The 14,656-nt window shown below is 38.8% G+C and overlaps 1 protein-coding gene and 1 long non-coding RNA gene across 5 annotated transcripts in view; one reads left to right on the top strand and one right to left on the bottom strand.

Annotated features, from left to right (window-relative positions):
- ITSN1 (intersectin 1) overlaps positions 1-14,656 on the top strand; it is a 194,583-nt gene that overhangs the window by 32,357 nt on the left and 147,570 nt on the right. The window lies entirely within an intron of this gene.
- LOC118617199 lies at positions 830-4,251 on the bottom strand. The gene is made up of 3 exons (XR_004956808.1): positions 4,201-4,251; positions 3,240-3,324; positions 830-1,038 (listed from the first exon to the last, which is right to left on the bottom strand). It is a non-coding gene; the product is annotated as an uncharacterized LOC118617199 (long non-coding RNA).

The following is a 14,656-nucleotide window of genomic DNA, read 5'->3' on the forward strand; positions in this document are numbered from 1 at the left end:
CCCTGAATAATACCTTCTGATTTAAAATGTAACATAATTTTTTAAAACCAAGACATAATTGACATATAACATCATATTAGTTTCAGCAGTACAGCATAACGATTGTTACAGTTAATTTATTTCAAAGGTAAGTGGTAGATTTCATTCTTCTGGACGTTTCTTGTTCTCTTGTGTCCTGTGGAGTATGTTCTTTTTCTTTTCTTTTTTTTTATTCCTCATCCGAGGATACTTTTCTATTTATCATCGTATAGAATGGGAGGGAGGGAGAGACAGAGAGACAGACAGAACCATCCATGTGATAGAGCCACATCAACTGAGTGCCTCCTGCATGACCTGACCAGGGCTGGAAATGGACCGCCACTGAGGAATAGGCCCCTGACCGGAATCCAACCCGTGACTCACTGGTCCGTGGGCTGATGCTCTAACTGCTGAGCCAAACTGACCACGGCCCCATGGAGTATTTTCACTGGTGCCACTCCCACAGTTTCCCCCAGGAGGGAATTTACTACCTTTGTAAGGGTAGAGCGAGGACTGCTCCAGGTGCCTGAGGTGCAGCAAATTGGCCTGCCCCGAAAACAAAGCAAAACCAAACAAGAACTGGGCTAGTGACTGCATGGTTTGGGGCCCAAACTGTCATCACGTACCTCTTACAAGGGTAAGTTGTAATCTGTAGAGTGCGCACAGCTAGGGAGGAGGTTACTTATTTCTACCTCCTGGCCGTCGGTGAGTGTTGTTCTTTACTGTATCGAAGTTTAATCAAGGGTATATGAATTAGTCATCGTTTGCTAAATTATGCTGCAGTAACAATCCACAAATCTCCATCATTCACAACAAAAGTTTATTTCTCACATTAATGCCCTTTGTGGGCTTCGTTCCAGGCCCCAGAATAGAAGAGTGAAAAGAGCCATGGCAGAATCTCCCAGTGGCTCTGGAAGCTCCTTCTGCTCTGCTAGGTAACATACGCCGTTGCTGCGCATACTTCATTGGCCAAAGCAAGTCCCCTGGGCCAGCAGGGCCTCAGTGGGCAAGACGTATGATCTGCAGGGATGGGCAAGTAGAGAAGGATCTGGTAAGAGAAGGACAGCAAATATTTTCACAATAATACTCTTTATCTGCAGTATATTTTTTAATGTAGTGACCTTACAGAAAGATTTCTTAGGTTCTTTGAGGGGTAAAGTTGGAGGTGGAGCCAGGAAGATTTATTTATAGCTATGTTCTCAAGCACCTTAATGATGAGAATTTACTGATGTCTTTACTGTTTTAGGGATCTTGGTAGACAGTACATGATAGCTGCTTAATAAATGTTTGTTGGACTAATGGACAAAACTAACAATAGGAAGAAAGCAATTCTTTTCGTTATTATTAGTGTCTTCTGCAGCTTGGTTTGAAACAGTTTTATACACTTCCACCTTTATACATAAAATGAAAATACTTTTTTGGTCATTTCTGCTGTACAAAGGTTGTTTTTCTTAACAACTTACATACTCGTTATTGAAAATTTGACAAATGTGCGTTAAATACAAGCAAAGACCAGATCGTCTTCTGTCTGGCTCGTCGGGGCCACTAGTGATAATGTTCTTGTCTATCCTACCGCATTCCTCTTGCTTTTTTCCTCCATGTAGTTTTGAATGTTGTGAGTGTTTATAGCTATATTGTAACCATTTCTTTTTCTTCCTTTTGCAGTTTCTCTTGCTTAACTTACTAGGTTGTGAGTCAGACATTAAAAGAGTCATATAGGCCCTGGCCGGTTTGGCTCAGCGGTTAGAGCGTCAGCCTGCGGTCCTGAGAGACCCAGGTTCGGTTCCCGCTGAGGGCATGTACCTCGGTCGCAGTTTGTCCCCGGCCCTGGTTGGGTCGTGCGGGTGGCAACTACTCGATGTGTCCCTTTCACGTCGATGTTTCTCTCTCTCTCTCTCCCTCCCACACTATCTGAACAAAAATATTTAAAAAAATGTCCTCGGGTGAGGATAAAAAAAAAAGGGTCATGTAGGACACAGATGAATATTATAAGGTTAAATTTAACTTTCTCTTGTTCTCCTCTCTTCACCACTCAACTTCATCTGAACTATTCACTCAGTCTGTTCACCCAGGTTACACTCGGTTCTCATTCCCTCCTTCGCCATGACAAGTTGGGACCGAGAGAGGAATGCTGGGAGGCAGACCGCAGGCCTGAAAAGTAAGGGGTCGAGGTGATTGTCAGACTAGATCATCAGCCTCTAGAGAATCAAACTCGGGTGTTTTTTTTTGGTCTTTTTCTTCTTTCACTCAAGACTTTTTTTTTGTATCTTGGAGTTTACAATTTTTTGACTAATCTCAACGTCAAGTATTTGGTAAGTTGATTTTAGTCCTATTACTTTTGTGACTGATACACTTGGCCTGGCTCCTGCTTGAACCTGCATTGAGTACCCTCTTTGTCTAAGGTGGAAGCATTTTTTTGTTAGCAGCAGATCTTCTGTAAGCAGCCCATTGTATAAGTCCACCGTGCCGTATTCTTTTGTATCATTAATCATCTTCCCTCGAAGCTTTGGAAACCTGGCCGTTCACAGAGCCACCCTGCTGCGGTAAATGCATGAGTATTTGTTGTCTGTCTCCGGATAGATCTGAGAACTGGTTTATCTCCTGTAAGGCACAGATTGAATTCCTTATGTGTTACTAAAAGGTACCTTTTGTGTTCATTTCACAAAGAGATCTGATCAAGGCTGTACAAGTTACCATAAAGATGACATGATTAGCCAACCCTGTTGATTAAACTCTTTTGAGCAACTTCTCAGTGTAATTTTCAAACAGTTGGAAATACCCAATGTTGACACAGGATGCAGTGACCAGTTTGAGTTTTGATGAATTTTTTGTAGTTGCTATCCCTTTTAGAAATGTCCACCCTGCCAAATAGGTTAGGAATGTGTGCAGAATGACAGCTCAAATAATGTGCGTGTTTGCTGTGGGAACAGATGCCTCTGAGTCAGCTACCGAATGAAAAAGGGAAAGGGGAAAAGGAAGAGAAGGAGCCCACAGTAACATCTGTTAGAGACTCCTGTGAGCCCAGCGAGTTATGTTTCATTTCCCAGCCTAGATTTTGTTTTAATTTTCCTGTTCTATTAAAGCATTTTGATTAATTCTGTATTAGCAGAGTGCTATAACTTCTTAGAGAAATGTGCTTCTTAATAACTTTCCATGTGACTACTTATCTAATCTATCTGTCTCTTTTAAGAAAGTGTCCACTTAAAGCAAGGCCAACTCACAGGTCCGCATTCATCTAGATTGTCAGGTGGCTCAGATCATTCACGGACTGCAGTGATCTTGATGGGCCTCATCAGAGCACTGCTTCTGTTGAGTAAAAGACAGCCAGGGCTTCAGTCTCTTTTTGCTGCAGTTCTTAGCACGAGCCAAAGGAATGAAATTTTTCGAAAATGGAATAGCACGATTTATGGGAATATTTATTAATATACTAATGCAATTGTTAAAAATTAGCTTAATTTAGTTCAATCTAAAGCCCTTAGTAGCTGATGTAAAAGATAGTTTAAAATTTGCTCAGCTTTGTTTAAGGGCTGGGTTTTTTGGTAGAAACAGCTTCCCTAGGGTATCCCATAATTTCCTTTAATTATTTCAGAAAGAGGATCTGTTACCAGGAAAAGAAGGGATAGCCATTCTTTTAAATTAGGCTTAATTGCAATTACATATAAAGGAGAAATCATATTAATTTAAAGACAGGTAATTTTTAAATTCAGGCTTTTACTGCTGTGGGATCATACTAATTGTTTTCTAACTATAAAGAATTTGTAAAATTCTTGCTATATTCCTTTTTAATTCTCAGTTAAGAAACTCTTTTCTGAGTTGGTAGCCCATAGAAATAGGCTAATTGAGAGTCACTTACTTTCTAAAACTAGCCTTCTTCTTTTTCTCTATTTAACCTTTTATTTAGAAAAATTTCAACAGAAGGGGGGGGGGCATCATAGTAAACTCCTAGAACCAGATCCATTTCCCAACTTCAGTAACTGTTAACTCTTGGCAATCTTGTTCCATCTCTTCCTCCACCCCCAGCTCTGGGTTATTTGGAAGCAAATTCTAATGATCTTATCATTTCATTCAAGTGGGTTGCTTTTGATTGCAGCAGTAGAAGCCATTTTCCCTCTTGGCATTAGCACAGAAGCTAAGGACTGAATAGAATTTATAAGGAGACAGACTCTGCATTGAAGAGCTTACCTTTTAAGAAAGGAGCTCATATTTTCACTGGATACTTTCTTCAAGTTTCTCTTGTCTTTCAAATAAGGGCGTATTTGCAAAGTTTTTAAGTTCTTATCTGTTTGGAAATTCCTGTAGCAAGTTCTGGTTTAGTCATCCTGTAACTGCTTTGGCTCTGCCTTATCGAAATAGTATTGAAGGCAAGAAGGAATGATTTCACTGAGAGTTGGCATTGAGAGGAAGTTAGATATATTGGGTATATTTAGGAAGCGCTCCTTAATGCTGTAATAATATACTAGCTTTTAAAGGTGCCTCATTGAAATAGCTCTTACAAAGCACAAATAAAACACTTAAAGGTGATCTTTTTCCCTGGCCATCAGTGGGACAATTTAATTCCTATTTTGAGTCAAAATAAAAATTTCTTTCAAGTACTTGGGATCTACAAGTATTGGTTGACTCATCCTTTGTTGTTAAACCTATTGGTTTCCCAGGCCATGTGTCTTTTTGTATACTTTGACCTTGCACTTTAAACTGAATTCCTTTTGTCCTTCGAAGGAGGCATAAAGCTGTCAGCTAATATTGGTCAGTGTGAGAATTAGAATTTTCACTTTTCTCTATGATTTGTAAATTTCAAGTGGCTTTAATAATAATCATAACAGTTTCTTGATTTACTGCTTTAAAAAGTAGATTCAACAAATTAAATAGAATGAAGTGTTTTCCTTCTGAAACTAAAGGCAATTTAACTTAATTGTTAATTCTTAGAGTTTAGTTCTTAAAAACTGGGGTCCACTTTTATGTTCTACTTTGTTACAATTTATAGGGTAATTGGTGACTTGACTATGTATGGGATGCTGAGTGCTGGATTGAATTAAACTAAGAATCTGATTTGCAGTGTGATATGTGTCTATTTTTCTTCAGTAGCTAAACAGAATCATATATATAATATTCTACCTATTTCACACAGGGGTAGTTAGAAGTACTGTTAGATTTTTTTTTTTTTAATTTCCAAAAATATTTGAGCTGCTGCACAGGTTGGTGCTACTTAAAAACAAGATTTTATTGCCCTGGCCAGTGTGGCTCAGTTGGTTGGAGCATTGCCCTGTGCACCGAAGGGTCGCAGTTCAGTCCCCGGTCAGGGCACATACTGGAGGCAACCAATTGATGTTTTACTCTCAATCAATATTTCTCTTTCTCTAAAAATCAATTTAAAAAATAATAATAATAGTAAGGTATTATTAATGTCTCATTTTTCTTGATCTGTGAATGTTTTGCTTTTTGTCTTTTCCTGGTACAGTTTCTGATACATGTTTTGAATTTGTTCTCTTAAGGTTTGGGTAGCTGGGACACTATGAAAGCATTCTTGTGCCCTGTTTTTGGTACTCAGTGTTGAGTCTGGATAGTGGCTGAGTTATGATGAAGGAATTGAAGTGTGCTGAGTGCTCGCTGTGGATCCTTCTGGCCTCTCCACGTTCAGGCTTCAGTTACTGTTCACAGCGGCTCGTTTCACTGTCCGTTACTGGCTAGTCTGAAGCAGTTTGCTGGTTGCCTGATTGTCGTGAACTCCATTTGTCTCATTTCTGCCCCCGATATTTTATGTCTTAAATATCGGGGTGGATGATCTACAGGGCTAAGTGCTGTGGGGAAGATCAGTGCTGTCTAATCCAGTCACAGTGAGATCCGTCCCACCGTGCGGCAGGGCTTAGAGTGAGCACTGAGACTAGAGCTGGGCCAGTAGGCTCCCCAGTTTTTCTGGGCTCCCACTGTATGTTTATGGGTGCAGTTGTTTTCTTTATCAGGTTTGGGTTTGATTGTTAGGAAAAAAAATTAGGGCATGCATCATGTATATTTTGTAGAATATTCATTTTCTTTTATTCGTAACACTATTTCCCAAACTTTCACTTAGCTACATAAGCTTAGTAGTTAAAGAATTTTCCAGCCTCATTAGGATATTTAGAGGCATGAGCTTTTCACATAATGAGATGATCTATGACATGTTTAAGTCTTGATGTTTCTAATTTATAGAACTTGGGGCCTGCTGGTTTGGGGTAGTATTTTTTTTCAGGGAACAGGACTCTTTCTCTCAAGGTGGTCTTCTTTGTTACATTATTATGTTGACCTACTCGAAGGGTTGGCTTCTGTTACATTTGGAAATGAATTAGCTTTTAAGGACAAATGAGGTGACTTGATCAGGACAGCATTCCAGATATATAGGTAGGGACAGTCGTCAGTGGATTATGGAATGTTTGCTGTCATACAACTTGAATAGGCATCCTGTGATATCTGTCTTGCTTTTAAAAGGTCTGTATCCTGTTAACCGAGCGGGACGTATAAATATGTCAAACGTTGCATACAGTAAAAAGGGAATTCCCCGGTTAACAGGTTAAGAAACCGTAATAACACGGTACTGAGTAAATAAAATAAACAAGAAAACCTCTGATGTTAATCTGAGTTTGTTTGATTTTAAGGCCAACTAAATGAAGTCTGTTTCTAAGCAAAACTTGTGCTGTGTGCAGATAAAGAGGAACCTGGTAAGCATTTTGATGGTTGTTTCCAAAAGAGCACATTTCTGGAATGTGATTACTTGTTTTAATTCGCAGCTTTTTTTCTTGAAAAGGCTTATGTTTACTCTTCGGCTTCCTTAGTTGGACTGTGTTATATGTATTTCTGTCAGAAATCCAGATGATTGATTTGCATATTTCATGGCTAATACAATTCTGTGAGGTTTGGGGAACTAGTTTATTTCTGTTGTATTCCTTGGAATATTTGGGGGGCCATAATCAACTTTTAAAATCATAACTTGTTGTTTGCTGCTTTGCAGAATTGAAATTGGTTCCTGTACATTTGTAGGACTATACAATGGCTGCACTCTGTCTGGGAAAAGACTCCCTGCTTAGTTCTCAAATTATGCAGGTGGCCCGGGAAGGTGGAAGGGGGGTCACATGAAATTCTCAGTGCGTACTTAGTTGGTTCCTTCTAAAACCTGTTCATTCAGCACACATTGTTTGTAATGGGCCGAACCATGTAACAGATGCTGGGCATTCAAAAACAAGTCCTTGCTCTTAAGGGACCATGGTCTTGTCCAAGAAACAGAGTAAACAAGCAGTTTCCAGTGGTTCTAAGCTTCAAATGTGCAAAGGGAACAATAGAGGAAATCCGCAAGGCACTGTTCCATGTGTTTTACATACAGTAAAACTCATTGAATTCTTGTTAAGGAAAAAAACTATTCTGACATTTGTTAAAGTGGCAAGGAAGACTTTATTCAAGACTGTTCAATAGAGGAGAGATCTAGCTCAACTCTGAATATAAGAAGTGGGAATGTATAGGCAAGGAGCAGGGCGAAGAGGTCAGCGGATGGAATATTACTAAGAGGAGACATCAGGGATAGACGTATTCTTGCTAAACTGACCTAACAGGGTTTTGGGTGTAAATATCAAAGGTTGGGGATGAGGAACTTGATCAGATACTGAGTATGATTAGATTTCAGAGTCATGTGGTTTCTCCCTAAAATGACTTAGGATTCTTGCTAAAACTGGGCTAGGCAGGCTGAAGACAGAACTGGGGCCAAGGCTGAAAACTCATTGAGAAGAGGGTTCAGAGCCTGACCAAAGTTTGGTCATGGAGAGAATCTTTGTCATTTAAGCTATTAAAGTTACATACAATTATGACCTGCATTTGATAGATAAAGAATCTCAAGCTTAGACATAGTCTGAGCAACTCACAGGAGGCCCATAGCCAGTTAAGTGACAGAGCTGGGTGCTTGCTGGACGCTTTCCATCTGATGACTTGAAACTTAATTATCTTCTGGACTGTGTGCCCAGTGTGCAATGGTTCAATTTTTGCTAACCGACGATGAGAATCAATAGAAGCTTGCCCCTATTTCTGAATGACTCGAGGTCTCGCTGCAAACAGTGCTGCTTCAAAGCCCGTGATTTCCACGGGAGCAGCATGCTCAGGCTGCCGTACACTGACATGTAAATGTCAGCAGCTTTATTAGAACTGCAAGTAGTCGGTGTGACTGTTTAGCCATAAACAGTTCTAAATTTGCTATGTATTCAGCACAACAGCATTTGTTAGATTTCTGCAGCTTACCTATTGAAATAGGGCCACAGAAGGAAGAAAATAAAAAAAATTAGGATTTCTGATATTCTGAACATAAAAGATGATTTTAAACATTAACCAATAATCTATTTCTATGTAAAACACTTCAAATATGGGTGAGTTATCATATAAGCTTTCTGAATTGGCTGTTTTCTAAAATGTAAGTAAAATATGTCCATTTTTGTGTCATTTTAACCAGTTGTCCAAGAAAAATAAAAATTAAGTAGCTTGTATAGTGGCTGTTTCCAAGGTCTGTATTAAGAGAAGGACCACTTTGGCACGAAGGTTAGGTTCTTTAGATCACACGACATTTTGGAGGTTGCCCTCCACTCCTGGATTCTGGTCTCTTATATAGCATTTCTTTTCTCATCCTTTTTATATTCCTGCCATTAAGAATTACTGACTTCTTGGATGCATTTTGTACTGTTATATGACGTTTTATTCATGCCCTTCATGCTGTTCTTTAGTCTAGAATGCTGTTCCCTGTGTAGTTATATACAGCTCCTAATTTAAATTACAGTCACTGCTAGTTATCAGAGTGGCTTGTTCTCTCACTCAGGTTGCTAGTGTTTTTTCTCCAGACTTCTACAGTCCCTGTGGAAGATTGCAAAGTTATCTCATCTGATACAATGTATATAAAAGTAGTAACTATGAATCGTTGTACACAGTTTAAATGTTGATACTGTTTGCAACACTTTATATACAAGTTTTAATGTTTTGGTATATTTTCTTTCAGTGTACTTAAAAAAAATTTTTTTTTTAATCCTCACCTGAGGATATATTTTTATCGATTTTTAGAGGGAGAGGAAGGGAGAGAGAGAGAAGAAACATCAATGTGAGAAAGAAACATCTATTGGTTGCCTCCTATATGCATCCCAGCTGGCGATCAAGCCTGAAACCTTTGGTGTACAGGGTGAAACGCCAACCAACTGAGCCAGGATTGTATTTAAACACAAAATGGTAGACATAATATTTTATATAAAGTTCTATACTTTTGAGAAGCATTTTTAATTGTTACATACCTCATTATATGGATATAACATAATTTACCTAACTGTTCCTAGCATATTGAACATTTAAGATTATTTGAGTTTTTAATTATTAAAAATGAAGTCACAGTGAGCATCTCTGGACACATATGTTAGAATTGAGGATTATTTTTTGGGGGTGGATTCTAGGAGTTGAATTATTAGGCATGTGGGTACAGAAAATTTTTCCAAATCTTTGTATATATCTTGTCGCAGTCCTCTCCAGAGGAGTTTAATAGTTTGCCCTCCCATCAGCAGTGTGAGAGAGGGCTTTCTTTGTTATAATATTGGAAATCTGCAATAATAAACTTATTTATTTTGAGGTCTTATTTCATTCCTTTGTGGTGAGCTTTCCAAGTTGGGTTGACCTTAAGTAAATTGGTTCAAATTCCCAAGTAAAATTTCCCTTTGTCAAAAACTTTATAAGATTTATTTCAAAAATTGGGGTATAAAGGAAATAAGAAAAGCTTTGTCCAAGAGGGAATAAAAGGTTAGTTTTATAATGTCCACATCTAGATGCATATTAATCAGTGAGCTACTACATATTGAAAGAATTGGCTTTTCCTTTCCTTCAGCAACAGTAGCTATCTTTTCAGAAAGAGTTGAATGGTTTGGGAACTAAAACTCATAGCTGCTGGACTCGACAGCACTGAAATCCACCGCAGCCGCCTCCCCGTGTGCAAACGCGCCTGAACCGGTGTTCTAGACAAATGATTAAATCCACATTTTGAGTATAAAAATGGGCTTCTACAAAGTTTTTTTTATTATGAGAAGTTGACCCTTTTTAAAGAAAATACAAAAGTGAGAAAATCTGGGATTTCTTTCTTTTTCAATTTTTATTCCATATCACAGCATATTCATGATTTTTAACAGAAACTTCTAAGCTTTCATTCTGTATTTTAATGGTACAGCGGAATCTACTTAAAGAAATTGAGCAAAATCCTCAGTAAATGATGACCGGGATTCTTTTCAGCTTTTCTCTTTTTTCCCTCAGGTTTAGGTATATTTCAGTGTATCTCAGTCAAGTGAATTGAAACTAATGATTTGAATCAGCCTACTAAAACGGTCTTATTTTCTGTTGGCTGGAGTCTACTTGGTGTTTTAGTGATGCTAATGTTATTGAACAGTTTTTTTAGTCCTACAACTTCTAGTGGTGGTAAATATTGTCCTGCATAGAAGTCCTCTAGGTCACCTAGCAGGGTGCAGTTGGCCTTTGTTAATGACTGCATTGTCTCTGCTCTCATTCACAACACTGTGACTTTTCATTGATAGCAGCAAGGCTCTCCCGTCGGACTGCCTCCGTTCTTTGCAGTCGGTGAATGGTCTTCAGGGGAGCCAGACACAGCCAGCATCCATGCTGGGTCAGGTTATCAATATGTGGCTATGTAGATCTCCCTTATCTCCTGATCAGGCAAACACTTAACAGTCCTAAGCAAAGAACCTAAGAGATTAAAAAAAAATTTCCCTTGAATTTTTCGCTTGCTGGCATTGGGAGTTGGCTGTATCGGACAGGAGGGCCTAACGCCAATGCTGTCCATTGTGATGCTGAATCTGTGAGGGTGTCAAAGATGTGAAATGTTGCTGGGTTCTCAGTTGTCGTTTGGTTATCAGGGCTCACATGTAGCAGATCTGTTTTGATGGATATATTCGAATGGAGAGCATTTTATAAGTACTAGCACATGGTTGTCTTTCATACAGATGCTTACATTTCATCTCTACTACGATCTATAGACTCATTTAATTTATCCACTTGCAGCTGTTGCGCTGTTTTGGTTGAAGCAGGCTTAAACATCTGGCAGGAAGACTCCCTGCTTTCCTGCTCTTTTCAGCGTTGCAGCTCTATTTTGCACAATTGGGGCTTTCTGGGTAGTTTCTTGACTTCTTTTCTAAAGCTAAAGGCTTTGTGTAAAACTTCCCTCTGCCCAGCCTTGACTACTGCTCCTTTGGTGAACTGATAATGCCAGGCCTGGTTGCTGGCTGTATTTAGAGGGGTACAAGTTAGTTACCTAAAGATGAAGATGACGGCAGTAAAGAGCACACTGTGGACTTGAGATGCAGTGTCATATCAGTTCTTAGGCTGTGGTTTGGACGTTTGTCTTTAGGTGTGTGTGTGCCTTGTCATGTGTTGAAAATTCAGTTTCTACTTGGAGGAAAACCTTCAGATCATCTCTTTTCTCAGTGACCATGTAAATCCACATTACACAGATGATAATATTTGTTCTCCCATTACCTAGTTTATTACATATTTCATGTGATAAAATAAGTGTTTTCAATTACCTGTGAAATTTTAATTTTTTGATCACTTAAAACTTTATTTGAGAAGGTACTGAAAGTTAGTGAGTTGAAGTAGGTTACATTTATACGATCTCATTATTAAGCTGATAATCTTGAGATTGCATGAGTTTGATATTTAAAATAAAATTTTGATCTGAAATGCTCTTTTCCCACTCAGTGATTCTTAAACTTATTGTTTGTTATTTGGTTTGGGGTTATCTGCTTTTTTTCAGGAATTACTTTTTGGTTTTCAGTACCTTGAGCTAATAATGCTTTATTCTTAATGACCCTCTTGAAAATGGAAACTTTTCAGAAGAAATAAAGTCCCTCATTTATTTTATTGAAGCCTTCTGAGTGAGCTTTTCACCGGCAGCGGTAGTGTGGGAGCATCTGATTTCTTAAATAAATTGGACGGACTGTAGGTAGTGACTTACTTTTCAGGTGTTAACTTTGCAGTGGTGGAGAGGTAGAAATAAGCTTCAGAGGGGCGGGTTAATTCCCATTGATCTCTTGAAGCAGGAATTTCTCTCTCTGTCTTTTTGTTTTCTGTGCCTGATTTTTTAACATTGTGGCTATGTTTTGGTTTTACTGAGGCATTGTCTCTCCTATTGCAAATATTAAAGTGAGGATGATTTAGCAAAACTGAAAGTAAACTCTACTTACTGAGCTGTATAGGTAGATATCCTGGCGTTTCTCTGTGAAAAGTAGGAGTGAACGGTAAGTCATCTGCAATGCCAGTGAGTGTTGCCAAGTGGTGTGCCGACAGCTGCGCCTGACAGTGATTGCTCGCCACTGGTCATTCCTGACCTGCCCCTCTCACCTCTGCCCCCCCCCCAAATCTGGGAGGAACGCCCTGTCTCTTTTTAGAGGACAACTTGAATGTTCACTGTAGTTTTTCGTGCAGAATGTTGACAACTTCTCTTTGAACTTAGTCATAAGGTTCTTTTTTTTTATTTTTTATTGGGTTCTGTATCCTTCGTGCAGTTTAAAAATCTCACTTGTGAACAAGCTATGCATCCCTCACAGGTCTTACTCTGCTTCTAACAGCACATGTGGAAGCCACATTGGAGGCCCTTGGCTTCTGACCTGACAGTTGGGCATTGAACAGGTTGGCTATATGTTTGGATTTGTCAGTTCCTTTGTCCATTTATTGCTTGGCTCTCAGTACCTTTTCTCTGTGTTTCAAAAGAGCTTTGTGTACATCCTGCCCTTTTGTGCAGCCGCCCAGGCGTGGAAGGGTCTGATGCAGGCTGCAGGCTCTGCTAGTTGTTCTGTGCCTTCCAGACGTTTTCTGAAATAAGAGACATTTCCTCCCATTTCTCTTTAAGGTTTTCAAATTTTGAATTTTTAGAGATATTAAGGCCTCCAAAAAGAAAAGATATGGGACAATAGTGGTGTGTGTGTGTGTGTGTGTGTGTGTGTGTGTGATTCCTTTTAATTTTTATTCTAGATCATTGGTAAATATGGATAAAGTAGTACTTAAATTCAGACTCTCATAACTGAAATACCACGAAGTATCATGACATGACTAGTGTGCTTTATTTTAGTGTTCCTGAGGATATTTTTCTATCCTTTAGGATATTTAAAATATCCATGTATTTTTATTTTTCTCTCACATTTCCACATTTCTATTTCTTTCTTTTCCCTCAATGTTTTATTGATGCCAGATTTCTAGACATTTAAATTTTCTAGTCTGTACCTCCTATCCTGTAGGTCCTTTAACCTAAAAAACTAAACCTATTGAACAACTTTAAAATAAAAAACAAAACATTTCGCCCTGGCCGGTTTGGTTCAGCAGTTGGAGCGTCGGCCTGTGGACCAGAGAGTCCTGGGTTCGGTTCCCACTAGGGGCATGTACCAAAACAAACAAACAAACAAACAAAAAACATTTCTTTATAAGAAATTAATTTAAAGTTTATTTCCTTAATACCGTGAAAATATATTTCAAATAAACAAATTAGCCTGAATATTGGGAAAGGACACTCTGATCTGGGAATAGACAAAATACATTCTCTACCCAGAGTCCATTCTTCATGTTGAGACCAAATGTTCTCTGGGTACAGCAGCAGCCTAGGTCAGGGAGTGTCTCCAGCCCAGCTGGGGCCTGTCTCCTCCTGTAACCTTTGCTTGTCTCTGACTTATGTAAGAGGGGTACAGGGTTTCTGTGAGAGAGTGAATGGCCAATAATTAAGTGAAAAACAGATAATGTATGTTCATAATCTCCTCTTGGTCTTTAGGGCATTAATCCTAAACTAACCCTGTTTCGGCATATTAGAAACCTGCTAATTATCTGAAATACATAATTGTGAGGATTCCTTTTTCTGTGAATGATTATATATCTGAATTCCTTCATTTCATTTCACATAGTTGTTTTATAAATACACATTATTTATTTATTAAAAAAATTTTTTTTTCTTTATTGATTTTAGACAGAAGAAGGGAGAAAGGGAGAGAGATGGAAACATCAATGAGAGAGAACAGCCATTGGCCGCCTCCTGCAGGCCCCCCAATGGGGATCGGGCCCACGACCTGGGCATGTGCCCTGACCGGGAATCGAACCGGCAACCTCTTGGTGCATGGGTCAACACTCAACCACTGAGCCATACTGGCTGGGCTATAAATACACATTTTTAGAGGTCTTCTTTAAATATATCAACATTTGGGATTTTAATGCAAATACTGAAATGAAGGAAATCATTCCTTTAGCTTTCTATAATTAGCACTCCTTTCTGAAGCTGAAATTAAGGAAGATTAAAGACTTCTCAAACATACTCTAGCCTTTGGCTTGATTTATAAAAAGTACTACTATTTACCTGTCTCTTGACTGCTGAATATTTACTCTGTTTTTCTATTTTTTATATGTAAGTATAGGAGTGTTTGCCTTACTCTAAAAATTAATGTTTATAAAAGGTTTTAAGAACTTGGGGAAAGTATGCATTATAACTTACGTAAAGTGTGCAAAAGAGGGAAACAGTTGTATACTCACAGGGGAAAGAGCTGCTAGTGGATGGCTGCCGCCTCTGCCTGTAAAAGCTCCAAACTTCTCCCCTCCCCCCACATTGTATCAGCTCATTGCT

This window comes from Molossus molossus, unplaced genomic scaffold (genome assembly GCF_014108415.1).
Source record: "Molossus molossus isolate mMolMol1 unplaced genomic scaffold, mMolMol1.p scaffold_m16_p_5, whole genome shotgun sequence".
Lineage (NCBI taxonomy): Eukaryota > Metazoa > Chordata > Mammalia > Chiroptera > Molossidae > Molossus > Molossus molossus.